The sequence below is a fragment of the Cydia fagiglandana genome, chromosome 16 (genome assembly GCF_963556715.1).
Source record: "Cydia fagiglandana chromosome 16, ilCydFagi1.1, whole genome shotgun sequence".
NCBI classification, from domain to species: domain Eukaryota; kingdom Metazoa; phylum Arthropoda; class Insecta; order Lepidoptera; family Tortricidae; genus Cydia; species Cydia fagiglandana.
The window spans coordinates 1,876,750-1,897,242 of record NC_085947.1 but is presented as its reverse complement, the minus strand read 5'-3'; the positions used below and the strand labels follow the sequence as shown (position 1 = coordinate 1,897,242).

At 41.0% G+C, this 20,493-nt stretch overlaps 1 long non-coding RNA gene across 1 annotated transcript in view; it reads left to right on the top strand.

The window, feature by feature from the left end:
- Nucleotides 1-10,968, top strand: part of LOC134671719 (uncharacterized) — a 404,925-nt gene extending 393,957 nt beyond the window's left edge. The window contains exons 2-3 of the long non-coding RNA XR_010099259.1: nt 10,262-10,385; nt 10,855-10,968. This is a non-coding gene — a long non-coding RNA (uncharacterized LOC134671719). The remainder of the gene's footprint in view (nt 1-10,261; nt 10,386-10,854) is intronic.
- The last annotated feature ends 9,525 nt before the right edge of the window (nt 10,969-20,493 follow it).

Here is a 20,493-nt window from a genome sequence, read left to right as displayed (position 1 = left end):
TAATTGAATATGAAGTATAGTGGCTTTTGATGTTAGTTTATTTACCACTTGCACCATCCCAATAACCCGGGGTGAACCGGTTACCATTGCCTCAGTGTCAAATTTTACTGGTAACCATGGTAACTCCAGGTTTAACCGGTTAACCTCGGGCTAGTGAATGGTGCAAGTGGCCCTTATTTATTTAAACTTTATTGCACTATATAAAATTATACAAATGGAGGACTTAAATATGACATTTCAACCAATGGCTCAAACAGAAACTTAAAAAACTTAGGTGTCAATTTTAATTCAACAAATATTAGGATTATTATCATAATTAAAATTATTGAGTAATACAATGTTATGTTAATGAGAACAAATAGGTAGGTATTTGAACGTGTCTTTTTATTTAATTTTTCTCCTACTTCGTAAGTTAGTAACCGAAGTTATAGGCCCAGTGCATGTACTATAGGGGGCAGCACAGGAGCCGTCAGATTTTTGGCGCGAGGCGTAAATGTGTCGTTTATGCTTTCGATGTAGCCCACAAGATGGCAGAACCTATGCACAAGCAAACGTACCGACAAGAACGATAGATGGTACTTGCTTTTGCAATGTACACGTGCACATATGTTTCCGATTCAAACCACAAGATGGCAGACCCTCCAACGCGCATGGCTATATTTATTCAAGTTAAGTTAAATACCACCAAGTGATATTTCCTTAACTGCTGCATCTCGTACATTCCCAATATATCTAAAATGTTCTCTATTCGACTGAACTCATGGTGTCACTATAAATCGGCTACATTCGCAGGAACAATCTCATTAGACGTGAATTTTGCGACTCGGTCCTGCCCGCCCCGCTGTCCCCTGGCAGATTTACGCTCTAGCTTCACATGTGACGTTTTCAACTAAAAGGTACCTTGAAGCTTTATGGAAATAGTTCTTTATAAGGAAAATAATGATTTATGATTATGATAAAGAAAGAAGAAGTGTACAAGTTTATAAAGGGTAGGCAACGCGCATGTAAACGCCTAAGGAGTTGCAGGCGTCCGTAGGCTACGGTGACTGCTTACCATCAAGCGGGCCGTATGCTTGTTTGCCACCAACGTGGTATTTTAAAAAGTACCCTTTTATAATAATAAGTTCACTTCAACGATTACAAAATCGTCGATTTACATCGCGAGTCACTTTCTATGGAAATTGAGTGACTTCTGAGCTATGAGTAAACAGATAAAGAAAAGATTAAGACGAAACAGGAGCTGAAATTAAAATATTTTAGGTAAATATCCCGCCTAGCTAACGGAAGCAGCTCCTAAAACTAGTGCGATAAGGACAAGGCGAAAAATCCTGTGTAAAAATCTCACAAATCGAGGTTTCGTACTCGACTGTTTCCTCCTGCAAAACTTAACCAATTGTAACCAAATTTGGAAATCTAAATGATTATGAAATTATCTGTATCAGACCGTTTTGATTTTTTGGCTAATTGATATCAGTTTTGAATACTACGCCTCTCAATGCGGCATAGTCAATTAGGCCATTTTGGCCATTTTTGAAGGGCTCGAGCGCCTTAAGAAACAAAAATATCAAAAAAGCTAAACGGTCCGACACAGCTGATATTGACAATATTAATCTGTGTTGAAAAAATCTTTGCTCTAGCTTCAAAACCCACGGAGGAAACAGTCGAGTACGTTTGTATGGAGAAATGACCACTCCTGTTGGCTCTTAATGGAAGCAGTAACTGGGGCCGCAATCATGATTTTACTTCAGTCTTGTAACCATCGCCTTCCGTACATGGGCGAGTCGGGGGCCACACACGGCCCAATTCGAACCTTAATCTTCTTCTTCTTCCTCGCGTTATCCCGGCATTTCACCACGGCTCATGAGAGCATGGGGTCCGCTTGACAACTAATCCCATGATTTGACGTAGGCACTAGTTTTTACGAAAGCAACTGCCATCTGACCTTCCAACCCAGAGGGTAAACTAGGCATTATTTGGATTAGTCCGGTTTCCTCACGATGTTTTCCTTCACCGAAAAGCGACTGGTAAATATCAAATGATATTTCGTACATACGTTCCGAAAAACTCATTGGTACGAGCCGGGGTTTGAACCCGCGACCTCCAGATTGCAAGTCTAGGCCACCAGCGCTTCTCCCCAATTCCCAACCAATTCCAACTTCCAATTCCCCAATACCCCAATTCGAACTTTAATACAGAGGTATGTAAACTAATGAATAACATTTACTCAAACCCATTAAAGTGTAGGTCACACTGAGCAACTTTTACTATGGCACCGACCCTGGAATTGCGAAAAAAATCTCTATAGGCATTGAAATTATCTATAGGAGAGTAATTTTTTTTTGCGATTTCGGAGTTGGTGCTATAGTAAAAGTTGTTCAGTGCGTGACGCATTCATTAACGGGCTTGAGTATTTTTTCCTTAATTTACTTACTGTATACCTACGTCAGAAATTAGGTCTAAATACGATATGGATCCGGGATATATCAGTGTCAAAAGCGACATTTTTGTTTGAAGAAAGGTCACTTTTGACACTGACGTATCCGATCCATAACGAATCTAGACCTAATATTTGACGTGTATTAAGGTTCGAATCAGACCGACAGAATTAAATACATTCACTACTTACCATCGAACCGCGTTCTCTGTTCGTAGGCACAGAATAAATAATAGCACTAGGTACAGAAGACTCACTCTCTAACAAAACGCGTCTGTTACGATCAGCACAGATACGGCCGCTAGGTGGCGACAGCGTGCAGCGCCAGCGGCTTTCCCCAAAATTGGGGTGGAACGGATGTACTTTTAGCTACCTGTAGCAAAGCGACGAACGGCGCGATTCGGAAAGTGAATTAGAGATTAACTAGATACGATATAGTAAAGATATGTGACGTTCCACGGATAAAGGTACCTTATGGCGGTTGGCGCTTACGATTATTAACGTCGCTCCAATATTATTGCGGCGCTATGCGACGTAAGCGCCAGCCGCCATAAGGTACCTTTTGCCGTGGAACGTCACATATCTTTACTATTTCATATCTCGTGCATCTCTTATTCATTTCCCGAATCGAGCCGGAAATCGCGGAGTGAGCCACGCCTGTCGTAGGCGCTTTCATGTTATCGGCTACGTTCGTAGCGCGTAGCTCGCCCTGGCAGTAAATGACGTGTTAAATCAGAAAAAGTGTCTCAAAAAAAAAAGTCAAGTTTCAAGTGTCAGAAAAGAAGGTGCCTGAGGGCCTACCGCGAACCACTGAAATTATGATTATTTTCTTTATTCATCATTTTTCTTAGGCTAGGTTTTTATAATATGTATATAAAAGTATAATATAAAAACACTTACAAAACAATAAAAAATACATATAAACACATTATAAAAAACCTAACCTAGGGTGCCGCCAGCAGCGGGGCAAGGCCCAAGCTACCGGTGGTCAGGGCTGCAGAGAGAGGAACCGGCGGACTATCCGCGCCGTGTCCAAGATCACCGCCTTCTGCATCTGTCCCTTGATCCAACCACCTAGCGAGAGTCTCTCAAGATGTTGGTCGAGACTCTTTGCTATTATTATTTATTATTAACCCAAACCTTGTCCTTTTGGCATAACTTATCATTGGGTCATTTTAAGCAGGTTCAAGTTTCAATATACGCATACGCATAGTTATCTAAATGCAATGTGAATAACTCTTCCAGTACTTGGTCTTAACGGCCGACGGAGTGATGCAGCCGGGTAATAAATAGCGTCTACGCACGCCAACTATGGGATGACCACCATTTCAATAGGTAGGGTAATTCGCCAGTAGGTAACTGGCCACTTTTTGTAACTGGCCACCGTAAACTAAAAATGAATTCTATTCATTTTAGTATAAGGTTTCAATAACTGGTCAGCTTTCAGTAATTGGCCACCTTATGCTAAAATGAATTCTATTTATAGGTGAATAGAATTCATTTTTGGTTTGGGGTGGCGAATTACCCTACCTAAAGGGGCCCACTGATTAAGAGTCCGCCGGACGATATCAGCCCGTCAGTTCTTCGGAGCTGTCAAAATTTTGTTCTAACTGACAGGCCGGTGCCGTCCGGCGGACTGTTAATCAGTGGGCCCCTTAAAACAATGTCAAATGTAAACTTGCATGTGGTTTATCAATAAACTAGCGACCCGCCCCGGCCTCACACGGGTTACACAAAATAACAAACTATACTCGTACACCTAAACCTTCCTCAAGAATAATTTTCTTGTATGAAAATCTGTTCAGTATTTTTTGAGTTTATCGCAAACATGCATACAGACATACAAACAGACGAGGCGGGGACTTTGTTTTATAATATGTTTTGATATAATTATGTCAAATAAAACAGCGTAAACAGATTATTATTATGAATTTAAACCCTTTAGGAGGTGACTAACATTACAACAGATTTTTTCGTCTAAGGCTTGAGTTACACTTGTAAGTTTTACTTACGTAAGTAGGGACAAAGCTATTTGTTAGAATGAGATAACGATATTCATCTCTCATTCTGTAGTATAGCCGTGTCCCTACTTACGTAAGTAAAACTTACAAGTGTAACTCAGGCCTAATACTGAAGGGTTTATACTCTGTATTTTATAATTATTTGTGATTTGTATTACTTTGTAAAACCACTTGACATGTATAAGTGTCCTTGTGGCATATTTGATGAATAAATATCTGCATTTGAGTAGGTACTTCTGGATACTACCAGGCGTGTCTCACTCCGCGATTTCGTCGCTTTGCTACAGGCAGCTAAAAGTACATCCGTTCGACCCCAATTTTGGGGTTTGCCATAAGCCGCGCGTGGCGCTGTCGCGGCCATATCTGTGCTGATCGTGACAGACGCGTTTTGTTAGAGAGTGAGTCTTCTGTACCTAGTACTATTATTTAAGTATACTGTGGTACTACAATAGTGTCCACGTGGTGTCCACAGAGTACTATGTAGTAAAGACACCCTACTACGAGTAAAGCACAGCCGAGTGCAATAAGGGCACGCCACACGTGACACGTGCGATAAAGTCTAATCGCGACGTATTGCCGGGCCTTTATCCTGTTGATTAACTGTTCTTTTCAATCTACGGCTTTATATTATGGGGAAATTTTACTTTCCATACTGAAAATTCCTGGACTAGCCAATTAGAAAAAAAACCGGACTAGTGCGAGTCGGACTCGCACACGAAGGGTTCCGTACCATTATCTACAAAAACGGTCACCCAAGTACTGACCCCGCCCGACGTTGCTTAACTTCGGTCAAACATCACGTTTTTTGTATGGGAGCCCCACTTAAATCTTTATTTTATTCTGTTTTTAGTATTTGTTATAGCGGCAACAGAAATATATCATCTGTGAAAATTTCAGCTTTCTAGCTATCACAGATCACGAGATACAGCCTGGTGACAAACGGACGAACGGACGGACAGCGGAATCTTAGTAATAGGGTCCCGTTTTACCCTTTGGGTACAGAACCCTAAAAATAAGTCGTCTCATACAGGGTGATTCAGGAGACGTGAGCAGGACTAACACTGCGCATTTCGTAAATTATAAGCAACTGTTTCGTATCAGTATTAGTGAGTTTAACTTTAATTTTGTGGTCGTGTTGAAAAAAAAAGTTATTAATTTATTTACGACATGCATGGTCACCCTAAAATTAGAATACCAAACTACCGATATTCTGTGTCAAATTGAATGTCACTGTCATCACGGTCTGGTTACTTTTGAAAACTCGTATCTCACCTAGTTTGACAGTTCATTTTCTTCGTAATCAAAATGCTATCATTACGGTAAAAGAGGTTTTATGTTTATTAATTAGGTGTTGTAGGGTGACCAAGATTGTAGAGAATCAAATTTGCCCTCACCAAAAAGTAAATTAATTAAAAAATTAAAAACACGACTGCTGCATTTTAAAGCGAACTGAAAAGCTAAAAATAATGTTCATATGTTAGTTACATAACTTTATGAATCTAAATTGGAATGTAAATATACGCTCACGGTCATTGACAGTAAATACTAAGGGTTATGCACATTTATGACCGTGACTGTAGGTACGTGTACATTTAATTTCAATTACAATCGGGGGACCTTGGTGTGCCTAAGTGCATCTCATTGAAAAGGTCCCCCGACTGCAATAGAAATTAAATGTACACGTACCTACATTCACGGTCATAAATGAGCATAACCCTTAGTATTTACTGTGAATGACCGTGAGTGTATATTTACATTCCAATTTAGATTCATAAAGTTATGTAACTAACATATGAACATTATTTTTAGCTTTTCAGTTCGCTTTAAAATGCAGCAGTCGTGTTTTTAATTTTTTAATTAATTATTTTATTTTAAACATTTTAGTGAAAAAAACTAAGTATAAAACTATGATTTAAGGTAGGTATATAGATTTCCCCCGGCCATTTAGTTTGTCCACGAAGTTTTTTTATGTGGATATTAGCTTCTGGAACTGGGACCTTTTAATTAAGCTCACCGTTCCGGAATACGTCCGGGCTTCTTTTCTGTGGACAATATGTGGATGTGTTCACAATTTGGGATATTCGACATTTTTAAATATAACTTCTTAGAAAGAAGTAGAAATTTTTAATTATAATGTAATGGCCATGAGGGTTTGAAGGTCCACAATAAAGACTCATAATTTTGGACCACGTGCAGCGCGCCACGTACGTTGGGCTACGTTCGACTCTTTTAGTATGAGAAAGTCGAAGGCACCTGGCTTTGGACCGCGTGCAGCGCGCCACGTACGTCAGGCTATCTACGCCCGACACTCTTAGTATGTTCGGCGCCCGGTTTTGCAACGCGTACGGCGCGCCACGTAGGTCGGGCTATTACGCCCGACGATTTAAGTATAAGGGCGCCAAAGGCACCCGGCTTTGGAACGCGTACAGCGTGTCTTGTACGTCGGGCTACGCCCGACTCTTTTAGGATGAGGGCGCCGAAGGCGCCCGGTTTTGAATCGCGTACAGCGCGCCACGTACGTCGGGCTACGCCCGACACTCTTAGTATGAGGGCGCCGAAGGCGCCCGGTTTTGGATCGCGTCCGGCGCGCCACGGACGTCGGGCTACGCCCGACGCTTTAAGTATGAGAGCGCCGAAGGCGCCCGGTTTTGGAACACATACAGCGCGCCACGTACGTCGGGCTACGCCCGACGCTTTAAATATGAGGGCACCGAAGGCACCCGGTTATGGAACGCATACAGTGCGCCACGTACATCGGGCTACCTACGTCCGACACTCTTAGTACGGTATTGCAACGCGTACGGCACGCCACGAAGGTCGGGCTACGCCCGACGATTTAAGTATGAAGGCGCCCGGCTTTGGAACGCGTACAGCGTGTCTTGTACGTCGGGCTACGCCCGACTCTTTTAGGATGAGGGCGCCGATGGCACCCGGTTTTGAAACGCGTACAGCGCGCCACGTACGTCGGACTACGCCCGACAGTCTTAGTATGAGGGCGCCGGATTTTGGAACGCGTCCGGCCCCGCCCGACGCTTTAAATATGAGGGCGCCGAAGGCGCCCGGTTTTGGAACACCTACAGCGCGCCACGTACGTCGGACTACCTACGCCCGACATTCTTAGTATGAGGGTGCCGGAGGCGCCCGGGATTGGAAAGAGTACAGCGCGCAACGTACGTCGGGCTACGCCCAACGTTTTGAGTATGAGGGCGCCGAAGGCACTCGGCTTCGGTAAGCGTACAATATTATACTATAGGTAGGTACGCCTCTTTTGGACACTTCGGGCTTTCGGCCCTACGCGAAGTTTACCTTTGGTGCGCCTTTAATTTGGTGTTCAGACATAGAATGACAATACACTTCTATTGTTACAGTCGACCTATACAAGTATAGAAAGACATAATATGTATAATCATTGCCACTTAAATACTTCTTACTATTATGAAAATTAGTTTAGCACTAAAGTTAAGAAGAAATGATTGAGGTTGGTATGTACTTACCTACCTACGCACGTGTTAAATCAAAATCTGTTTTTTTACAGTCGGGTTGAATTAGTAGTCAAGTACAATTTTATTCACAAGAAATATAAGAATGCAATAAGCAATAAATTATTCAAACCCTATCGCTTTAATCGAAGTTCACAGGTTTAGATTTCAATAGGGCGATTTAGAACATGTTTGTGTTTAGTTCCTTTTACCTTATAAAAATATACACAAATCATATGGATTTGTATATATTTTTATGATCAGCAGTCAATACCCTTTCATTTGATAGCTCACTAAATTAGATAGAAGGATTTATTTTTCTAAGCACATTTTGTAAATCCTTATTTAACCAAAATAAGACTTAAACGCGTATGCTGCATATATATTTTAAATCGTCTTTCAAGGCCCTTCATTTTGAGACCCCACTCGACAGGATTGCAAGATTTTTTTTTCTAAACGTGACGCAATTTTGTGTATTACGTCCGCCATATTGGTTTTATAATAACGTCACATAGCCTATGTTAGTCGGGATGACGTAAGGATTCTAATGATGTATCATACATCTAAATCGGTTAAGGCATTCAGAAGTTATGGTGGAATAAAGAAACTCACATACATATATACATACAAACATGAACGCTGAAAACAATACACTCTTTTTGTTTGGGCAGTCGTGTAAAAAATAGGAAAAAGTGTGGTTGTTTCACCTAAATACTACGGTGATCGATCAATTATCAGTTACTGAGTGTGTAGGATTAGTCCTGCTCACGTCTCATGAATCACCCTGTATATCAGAATCCAGAAACTTTCAGTATCGCCCACGTATAAAGCCTGATAATATAAAAATGAGAACGAGTCAGTTGTATGGGACGGTCAAATTTGGCCGAGCTAACTGGAGACTCTTAAGTAGAGATGCCCCGAATAGTGAATTTGGCCGAATACCGAATATTCGGCCCCACTCTCGGCCTAATACCGCATATTCGGCGACCGAATATTCGGCATGACGTGCGAACATTTTGAGTCACAATTATTATGAAAACTGTTCGCCAACAAAGCACAACGTTTGCTAAGATATATTTTTATGTTGAACAGAATTAATGAATGTTGTTAGAGTCAATCAAATCAGACCCATGATAAAAATAAAATATTTTGGAATCAACAAAAAACGAGCCTTCGTGTTTAACTACTTCCAAAGATCACTTTTTAAATATGACATATACCTCGTTTTTGATGGTTATTTTTTGTGTAATTTTTCTTTTTAGGTACGTGCAACAGATATTCGGTATTCGGCAAAATAGTAGGTAACATTCGGCCGAATACTGAATATTCGGCAAAGTGGCCGAATAGGCCGAATACCGAATAGTTGCCGAATATTCGTGGCATCTCTACTCTTAAGTACTAAATCCACAAAGACAAGCCATTTCTTTTCAACTTTGGTCCTGTCAACAGTTTTTGTCCTAGGCACTGAAATTAAATTCATGACCTTCAAAGACAAATTCTAACAAATTCTAGACTTAAAACAAATCTCAGGTGACTTTTGGACCTTGATTTGCGAACCGCTTTATTAAATTTCTGAGATTAGTTTCGAATTGTTGGAGGCGGGGATGAATAATCCGATAACTTTTAGAAATGGGTGATCGTTATTTGTTTTAAAAGGGATCAAAGTAGTAGTTTAACTCGTGCTAATTGATACCCGAGCAAGCGAATGATTCCAAAATTGAATCTTGATCCTATCTACGTTATCGAGTGATACCTACACAATTTTTTTCATCACACCAACGCGAGGTAAATAATTAGATATAGTACATTACTACAGAGGCCGGGACGAAAGGGGTTGCCGGCCGAAGACATATAGACGGCCGAGCGAAGCGAGGCCGGATAGGTCTGAGCGCGGGCAACCCCATTTCCCGCCGAGGTATGTATAGTGCTTTTCTCAAACATGCAATGAAATAAATAAAATAAAAAATGCACGAAACCCAAGTTTTATTTATAGAAAAAACTAAAAGTAAACTACACCCAAAATATAACCAACACGTACCTATATCATTATCACTCGTATGTTTTACACGAGTCGTGTATTTTTACTACCCGTATATTTTCATGTATCTTTGATTTTTGTCCTAGCCGCACCTGAAACGTCATACTTCGCGGCCTATTATAAGGAACATAACATCAATATTTCATTGCATGTTTAGAAAAAATATTTATTTTGTTATTCGAAATAAGAATCACTTAAATGTCAATATTACTCTCTCTCTCACTCTGGTGGAGAAAATGCAACTATCACATTCGTTTTTGAAAAATATAGAACGTCTACGAGCCTACAGCGGTATCATGGTCGCATTTTTATCACCTGTCATGCCATGCGTCACTTTCGCACTTACGTATTTGTTAGAACGTGACAGGCATGGTGACAAATGATAAAGAGCCGCCCATGTTAGCCCTACTAGTGTGATGAAAAAGTTATTTAGCGTACAGACGACATCTGAAATATCGGAGCGGCCAAGATACTCAAAAAGATCTGAACAAGCACTTTATCGCCTTAATAATACAGGCTTTGTTCAGATATTTGTTTACATCTACGAGTTTTTACTGATTTATCACTTTCCTCTTATTATTACATATTTTTTCAAATATTTTTCCATTTAGGTATGTTAAAATACCCTCAAGAATCCCGTCTACATTTCAGCGGTTCAAAACAAATTGCTAATTGAAACGCAAAATCTTTGATCAAAGAAACCCTCGCGGCCATCTTATATTCCTAACGTTCGCTTACTAACCAGTAACGAGGGCCTACCGCGAAAACTAAAATTCAGAAATTCCGGGGATCTTTCTCTGTTACACCAATGAAGGCGTAATAAGAGTGACAGAGAAAGATGCCCGCAATTTGCGAACTTCGTTTTTCACGGTTATAGCCCAGGGCTAAGATGGCTGGCTCTTTATCATTTGCCACCATGCCTGTCACGTTCTAACAAGTATGTAAGTGCGAAAGTGACGCATGACATGACAGGTGATAAAAAGGCGACCATGATGTCGCTGAGGTGTGAGGGGTGAGGTAATGCCATCCGGCGGGGTGGAGCGTGGCCATTCTGTGTGAAGTAACTGTAAGGCCAAGTCAAACATGCATTCTCTTCTCTCTCTCTCTCTTCTCAGCATATTTGCGTCCACTGCTGAACATATGCGTCTTTCATGGATTTTCATGAGGTTCTGTATGCGGCGGTTCTTCTAATGTCGTCCGACCATCTGGCTCGTGGTTTTCCGTCCCTCCGGCTTCCCAGCAAACATGCATTGTGACATCAATATTAAATCCAAATGATTAGGCCAATCAAAAACTAGATTTTTTCCAGAAATGAATTCCCAGCATGCTGAAAATCGTCCTAATACCTTCATTTGGTTCAAAATCAGCGTAATCCGAGTTTGCTCCATTCAAGGTGATGTGGAAAAAATTTCCTTTTTTTTCAGTTTTTTGCTTGTAGTTCAAAAACGGTACGCCCGACGGAAAATTTGCTCTAATCATAATAAAAATTGACATCTGAGGTTCCAAAAAATACCTTAATATGCAGTCGTAGTCAAACATTGTAAAAAAATTGCCGCCACTTTGAATTTCTTTTTCTTAATTGTGTTCAAAAGGCTTTTTTTTACGAGTGTCTGATTTACAGCCATCTTGCCGACATTGGGTTCCTTTCTACATCGAGTGGTTTTGTCAATCCAAGGTAAAATGCCCAAGGCAAGGCAGGCAAGGTATCTCAGAAGGCTCCCAAAATTTATGGGAGTTCATCTTTAGAATGGTTTCTAGACGAGGGTCTATAAGGTTGTGAGAATAATGTGCCGGTTGAGTCATGACAGAAACATCTTTGATCCATTAAATTGCTAAAAAAATACGCTTTTCAGTTTACGTTTTGAGCAAAATTAAGGGCATTTTTTAAATAAACTATAAGTGGGGTCGATACAAGGTTCAGAACCGGTTTTTTTCTTTATATAAAAAAATGCCGGTATTGTGATATTATGTTTCGTTCTTTGGTTTATTATTTCATTTTTAATGGGACAATCTAATACTACGTAGTTGTTATTTATATGAATACATGATTCAGTCCTACGTAAATTGATTTCATGTTTGCTGAGAAACAATCTAATTGCTGTACAGAAAATTCTCTCTACTGTAATTGTAAATATTCTTCATATTTTTCAGGATTACCAGCTGAAACGTTGAAGTTTACATTTTCAAAGCTTGCATTAATAATAAGACAGAGCCGACAAGGCAATGCACTCTGCATTATGGCACGGGCAGCGTTGCGTATTGCACCTGTCGGATGCAATACGGTGCTGTAATGTATGCTGTCCTGCATATTGTTCAGGTACTTGTAGATATGTATGTTATGTCTACTAGTCCATACCCTCCTAAGGCCTCAGGTCCTACCTATAGTACTTATTCAGTTCAATGAAATTTAAATCATATTCAAATGGAATAGAGTCGCATTTGTTTTGTTTCGTTCAATTTTCAAACAAAACTAATATCGACTCTATCCCCTCACCTATAGGTTCAAATTTCAGTCACAAATTCTGAATTTTTCTTTTGTTTGGCTGGGCCTTAGGAGGATAAAGACTTGTAAGCTGAGTAAAATTATCTAGTAGTATACATAGGACGGTTACAATTAATATACCTACTTACTGACAGACAACTGAAACCCTAGTGTAAATCTCAGTCTTTTTAACATTGTGTTTGTTCGAAATACAAAATTTACCAGAGGTTTCCTAAGTTTCATAAAGGGGGTAAATCCCTAGAACAAGTATAGTTTGAGTACCTACTTAACAATTAAGTAAAGTCAGTGAGCAAAAACTTCCCGGGACTAACATTTACTTAACGCCCCAGTGCATTGTTTCTACTTAAGTACAAACCAGGGCTGTTGCGGATGCAGATTTTTTTACATCCGCGGATGCGGATATTTAATGGCTCACATCTCACATCCGCGGACGCGGATGTCATGATTAGGTAGGTACTTAGAAAACGTCCAATATTACATTTTTAGTATTTTTTCATTAAAAAAAACGAAACGTTAGTATTTGAGCAAGAATATAGGTGCATTATATTTAACGTTATATTTAATAACCAGTAACTTGGCCGACTTTTCTGGATCTAGACGATTTCGTTATAGATAATAACGAAATTACCTAGCACTTCGACATCCGCATCCGCATAAGCTCCGCATTTTATGCGGATGCAGATGCGGATGTTGAAAATAATGCGGAAGTTCCGAGGATGCGGATGCGGATGTTCGGTAACATCCCTGGTACAAACTCTAGTCCCGCCTGCAAGATGCGGCAAGGGTGATTGGGGATACTCTGTGGTTCTGTCTAGAGATCATCAGGCCAATTCGAATTTTAGTTATTAGATCTGTTTCCAATATGCTATACTGATCTGTAAGTGTCAAAAGGGACATTCCTTCAACCAAAAACGTCACACTTTGACTCTGGGAGATCAGTATTTTGACACCGACATATAAATTATTGCCAAAAACTTATATATTATTTTCTGAAAATAATATTGTCTCCTGGGGCCCGAATTTTGAATCTCGACCGCTCGATTTCGTGTATTTGGTTCAATAATATCTCCACTAAGTACTAAATTTTAACATTTAAATTCTACTAATAGAATTGAAAACGAGTGGTCAATACCACTGGATGCCCAATTTCTATCGCTCGTATTTCAAAAGTAAGCATTTCTCCGTTTTCCACAGATTTTCGAGTGCTGAAATCGAGCGATCGGTATTCTAAAATCGGCCCCCTGTAGGTTTTTTCAAGAAGCCCTCGAACTCTAAAAGTTAATAGAGAACGTTAGCATACTGGTACCGAGAATCAGCGGAAATTGCACTTTTAAATGCTGTTCGTTAGTTTTATTTGTATTTTACTTCGTTTACCTCTGGCTAAGCACTTCGCTCTAACACCGGAAATCAGAATACAGAGGTGTAGGTACTTAAGACGAAATGGACAGACGCTTCATACAGACGTAGTCCCCATTTTCCTCAGTGAATCAATATTAATGTCAATACATGTCAATATAATGTCAATATAATGTCAACGTAATGTCAATAATGTCAATACATTATAGAAAATATTTTTTTACGTATTTTGATGAAGGTATATTAACCATAGCTATGGGAACAGGGGACGTTTGACTTTTTTCAATTTCTGGCTATCGTAAAAATTATGAGCGAAAACCAGATTTAAGGATGTTTGTTAAATGTTTCCCATCCCAGCTGGATTCTCCTGGAGATCTCCAGGAGAATGGACCTTTTCCTGTTGCTTTTTGTCAAATGATAGAATATGTCCAAGATACACGTATTGCTCGATCACCACCAAACTAAATTTAAAGGTAACGTTCGGATTCAGACTTTACTGCCGCAAATACCAAAAACGATGTTTGCCCGGAATTTTGACATTTTCGGCAGCATTGTCGCGCTGCAATACTGCAGCCGAAATGCTGGTGCTGTCTGAATCGGAACATCACCTTAAGACTACCAAAGTCCCTTCTATTTTCGGTGCATAATCAGGGAAAGTTCCAGATATAATTTAATTTCAACCCTTATCTGTCCAGGCATCAGATGATATTTAAATGTTAAAATTAACCGTTATGTAAATTTCATAGGTCTCATTAACTTCTTTGAGCTCTTTAATTATATTCACTGGTTAAATTGCCTTTAGCTATGGAAATTGGTGGAAAGCGGAAGATTGTGATAAACGGGAAAATTAAAACTTATACCTACAGGCTGCCGTATTCGAACTTCAAGATATTCACAAGAGACGACACATACTAGATCCATTCTAGATACGTTATAGTTTAGATATCAACTAGTTCTCTTTTGCAGCGCAATTCGGGCAACCAATGTCACTTTTACGTTAGATAGAGTAAGATAATCTATTAGATTTGAATTGGATTGGAAGTCATATCCCGTGGAAATCGTTCAAGAGTATCTCCAGAATCGCGCAAATGTCAAATTTGACAGGTTAGATCTTAAACATGTCGTTATCGTACTTTGGTGATATCTAATAGATGTCCATTTTTACCCGACTACGGCAACGCAAAAGGAGGGTTATGATTTTGACCGGTATGTATGTGGGTATGTATGTATGTATGTATGTTCATCTGTTCCCTCATAACTTCTAAAGTACTTATTATAATTTAACAAATGATATGTCATTCGAATCGTCTTAATCGCCCGCTGGTTATAGGCTATATGGCGTCACAAAAAAATGAACACGGCGCCCTCTAGAGGTCATAAAGTCATGAACCAAAAAAATTAAATTATGTAATGATGACGTGTTATGCGTCATTTTAAAGAGCTCAATTAGCACATTTCAAATATATAAATATTGTTAGCTTTTGCACCCGGCTTTGCTTGCATGCGCTATATAAAAAAATAATTTATTTATCGGTTAGGTAATTCGAACTATGAACCTACAAGCGCTCTGGAATCTATCCGCGTGTTACGCGACTACGGAGACACAAGAAGGTTTTTGCAAAAGAAATTTGTTTGGCCGCTATACATGGTGTTTTTATAATGTCCTGCAACATTTTATAACGTGAATAGGTATAGAAGTCCTGATCAGCCAAAATGTATGAAACAGTAATTTTTTTTACAAGACACGTACCGTACGCGGTCCGAAGACGGGCGCCTTCAGCGCCCTTGTACTAAAAGTGTCGGGCGTAGCCCGACGTACCTACGCGTTCCAAAGCCGGGCGCCTTCGGCGCCCACATACTATAAGAGTCGGGCGGAGCCCGACGTACGCGTACCAAAGCCGGGCGCCTTCGGCGCCCTCATACTAAAAGTGTCGGGTGTAGCCCGACGTACGCGTTCCAAAGTCGGGCGCCTAGTAGGCGCCCTCATACTAAAAGAGTCGGGCGTAGCCCGACTTACGCGTTCCAAAGCCGGGCGCCGAAGGCGCCCTCATACTAAAAGTGTCGGGCTTAGCCCGACGTACCGTTCTAATGCCGGGCGCCTTCGGCGCCCTCATACTAAAAGAGTCGGGCGGAGCCCGACGTACGCGTTCCAAAGCTGGGCGCCTTAGGCGCCCTCATACTAAAAGAGTCGGGCGGAGCCCGACGTACGCGTTCCAAAGCCGGGCGCCTTCGGCGCCCTCATACTAAAAGAGTCGGGCGCAGCCCGACGTATGCGTTCCAAAGCCGGGCGCCTTCGGCGCCCTCATACTAAAAGTGTCGGGCGTAGCCCGACGTACGCGTACCAAAGCCGGGCGCCTTCGGCGCCCTCATACTAAAAGAGTCGGGCGGAGCCCGACGTACGCGTTCCAAAGCCGGGCGCCTTCGGCGTCCTCATACTAAAAGTGTCGGGCTACGTACGCGTTCCAAAGTCGAAGGCGCCCTCATACTAAAAGAGTCGGGCATAGCCCGACGTACGCATTTTAAAGCCGGGCGCCTTCGGCGCCCTCATACTATAAGAGTCAGGCGTAGCCCGACGTACGCGTTCCAAAGTCGAAGGCACCCTCATACTAAAAGTGTCGGGCGTAGCTCGACGTACGCGTTCCAATGCCGGGCGCCTTCGGCGCCCTCATACTAAAAGAGTCGGGCGGAGCCCGACGTACGCGTTCCAAAGCCGGGCGCCTTAGGCGCCCTCATACTAAAAGAGTCGGGCGTAGCCCGACGTATGCGTTCCAAAGCCGGGCGCCTTCGGCGCCCTCATACTAAAAGTGTCGGGCGTAGCCCGACGTACGCGTACCAAAGCCGGGCGCCTTCGGCGCCCTCATACTAAAAGAGTCGGGCGGAGCCCGACGTACGCGTTCCAAAGCCGGGCGCCTTCGGCGCCCTCATACTAAAAGAGTCGGGCGGAGCCCGACGTACGCGTTCCAAAGCCGGGCGCCTTCGGCGCCCTCATACTAAAAGTGTCGGGCGTAGCCCGACGTACGCGTTCCAAAGCCGGGCGCCTTCGACGTCCTCATACTAAAAGTGTCGGGCGTAGCCCGACGTACGCGTACCAAAGCCGGGCGCCTTCGGCGCCCTCATACTAAAGGACTCGGGCGGAGCCCGACGTACGCGTTCCAAAGCCGGGCGCCTTCGGCGCCCTCATACTAAAAGAGTCGGGCGCAGCCCGACGTACGCGTTCCAATGACGGGCGCCTTCGGCGCCCTCATACTAAAAGAGTCGGGCGTAGCCCGACGTATGCGTTCCAAAGCCGGGCGCCTTCGACGTCCTCATACTAAAAGTGTCGGGCGTAGCCCGACGTACGCGTACCAAAGCCGGGCGCATTCGGCTTCCTCATACTAAAAGAGTCGGGCGTAGCCCGAAGTACGCGTTCCTAATATCCGATCGCGTTCCTCATACTACTTCGTGCATTTCTGTACTGAGGACGCCCTCGCAAAAATAATATAAAGTGACTTCAAAAAGTTAGTAACGAAATCATGACCCCAAAATTAATAAAATAAAAAATAAGTTCAAAAACCACAGATCATATAATACTAGTCAAAAACTAAAACCCGACTACTGCAAATCGCGCTCTAAAAAGTATGAAACAAGATAGAATTCTTATCTGAAATTATCAAGCAGGAAATATTATAAATGTTACCATTTTATTATATAAAAAATACAACGTAATATAATTTACTAATTTTTTTATATATTTACAGAGGTTCAGAGGATAGCCGTGGTCGTATGCCATACTACTTTTAAGTTTATAATCGTGGCATACGACCACGGCGATCCTCTGAATCTCTATAAATATATAAAAAATTTAGTAAATTGTATTACGTTGTATTTTCTATATAAAAATATGGTAACATTTATAATATTTCCTGCTTGATAATTTCAGATAAGAATTCTATCTTGTTTCATACTTTTTAGAGCGCGATTTGCAGTAGTCGGGTTTTAGTTTTTGAACTTATTTTTTAAAAATTATGAAGTATTTAGACTCGCTATTTTTCATACAAAATAAATATTATCTTCAATGGACGCCAACGCCACGCCATATCATTGTGATTGACGTTGCTTGTCACACCTTAAACATAAGAAAATTCGCAATACATTCCGTCTAAGAATAAACTTTAAAGTCTATTAAAAATCAAACCACAAGTTATTTTTAAAAGTCGCTGAACAAATGTTGGTCAGTATGAGGAGTACAGCCTACAGTTAAATTTATTGCTCATGTTACAGGCCACACCCGGTATATAGGTAAACGATGCATTAAATAAAAATACTTTAAACCCGTTACTTATCATGCTGACTATAATTCATCATTAATAATATTAATATGTTACATACACAACGAAGGTCGCAAAAATATCTGACACGATCTTATTTGTAGAGCCATAAGAGCGTGTCATATATTTTTGCGGCCTTCAAAGAGTAACATACTATTGCTGGAGACTGTACCCCTAGGCGTAAAGTTCATTCGATTATAGCGTGCCATTTTGTATGGGATTGAGTTTCCAAAACGCCCCGCTTGGCGCGCTGTTCAAAATCTCAAACACATAACGCAAACGCGAACGCTCGTCACCGCTATCGAATGATATCTACACTAAACGGGGTTATTCGAGCAAGATGACATTTCTGTCGAAAATAGCAATTTCAACTGTTTGCTTAAACCGTTAGGTAACTTAGGTAGCGAACTCGAGAATTAATTAAGCTCTAGCATTAGATTACAAGTCCGACATTAATCCTACGGAGCATTATTACTTCGGAGTAATTTATCGCCATGGAGTAGCCGTGACGTCATCCGGACTTGCGGTCACAGGTTCAAATTTATACCTTCCGAGGATATAGAAGGACTGGAATCCATAGTTTTCAACGCCTTTTTTATGGTTTCGTACCCAAAGGGTAAAAACGGGACTCTATTACTAAGACTCCGCTGTCTGTCCGTCCGCCCGTTCGTCTGTCTGTCATCAGGCTGTAACTCATGAACCGTGGTGTGGTAGCTAGACAGTTGAAATTTTTACAGATGATGTATTTTAACTAAACCCGCTATAACTAAATAGTAGTTATTTGTTTTACAAGGGGGCAAAGTTGTTGTTTAACCGCTCGTGCTAATATTGATACCCGAGCAAGCGAAAGATTCCAAAATTGGAATGGAATTCGAGAAATGGAATCTTGAGGGTTGCGAGGGTTTCAAAGCACGAGGGTTAAACAAAATTTGCCCCCAAGTGAAACAAAAATTATCACCACACCAACCCAAAGCAAATATTAAATGTAAAATGTCAAACAAAATCAAACCAAATCATATCCAAATGAATGATATTAAACATTTATCATCCAAAATCATCATTTAAAAGTCAATTCTACCAGCAAAGATAAGTAAACAACTCAAAAATTGCATTTGATTACTTTGCCTCACATGTGAATAAAATGCAACTTTACTATCAGTGTTTGAAGTGCAAAGTAAGCCTTTCCGAGCTGGTGTGGTGAAAATATTTTAATGGGGCTCCCATACAACTAACGTGATTTTTTTGTTGATTTTATGTTTACTATTTCATATCTATAGTGAATTCTCTAATTCATTTCCTGAATCGCGCCGCTAGATGGCTACCTCGAGTTTGATACTGATATATTCCCTAGCATGTGCGTAAGTTACTTTCTATGCATCTCGCTCGTACTCGCATATGTAAAGTAAGTTACTTAGCGAATGTGTAAGTTTTACACAGCCAGTCGTGGTAAGGCTTGTATATTATGTGTAGGTATGTATAAAGGTAACATTCCATTTCCGACCGCAGCTGCGCTACTGCTCCGACACGTCGATCGGGGGGCACGGCAGTGCCCCCGCCAAGTCGAGCGCGAAGCAAACACTGCCGTACCATCCTTTACTGGAACCATTTCGCCGCATTTTCAGGCCCCTATTTGAGAACCTCTGGATAAGACCAGAACGCAGAAATTTTGGTCATCCAGTAAGCTATAATCACATACTTAAAATCCAAAATTTCAAGTCTGTAGGTCATTTAGTTCCGAAGTTAAGCGAAAGCAAAGTTTCGCATTTATGAAACTCACTCATGATCATCAGAATAGAACTAGTACTTCCCATAAACTCAGAGAGCTGAAATTTGGTACAGAGTTAGGGTTTAATGGCCACATAAAGGGAAAACCTAAAAATATTGCAATATCAGTCACGTTTTAAAGATCTAAGAACTGCATAAGTAAGTTTGTAATTCCATATAAATATATGATATTACAAAGTTACTGTTGCAGTTCCTACAAATAGTAGGTAAAGTAAAGGTACACTACGATGTACGATGTGAGTATGAATGAAGATATGTTTAGTTATGATATGTGTATACATAGTATGGGTATGAGTACCCGAAAAGAAGGACTGCCTACAAAAAGAGATGAGATCCCATCAAAAACATAACATGTAAAAAGGTGCAAGTCTCGCAACGCTTTTACTACAAAAAAGTTTTGAGATGTAATGTGAAACCAAGTCGGTTATTTTAATCAGTGCCAGGGGGTGTTAAAACCGTATCAATAAGATATCTTTAATTTGTAATACGTATAATGACTTGGCCATCGCACGGCTGCATAATGACAAAAGGATCATCGTCACCTATTAAAAATAATTCTAATTGAACATA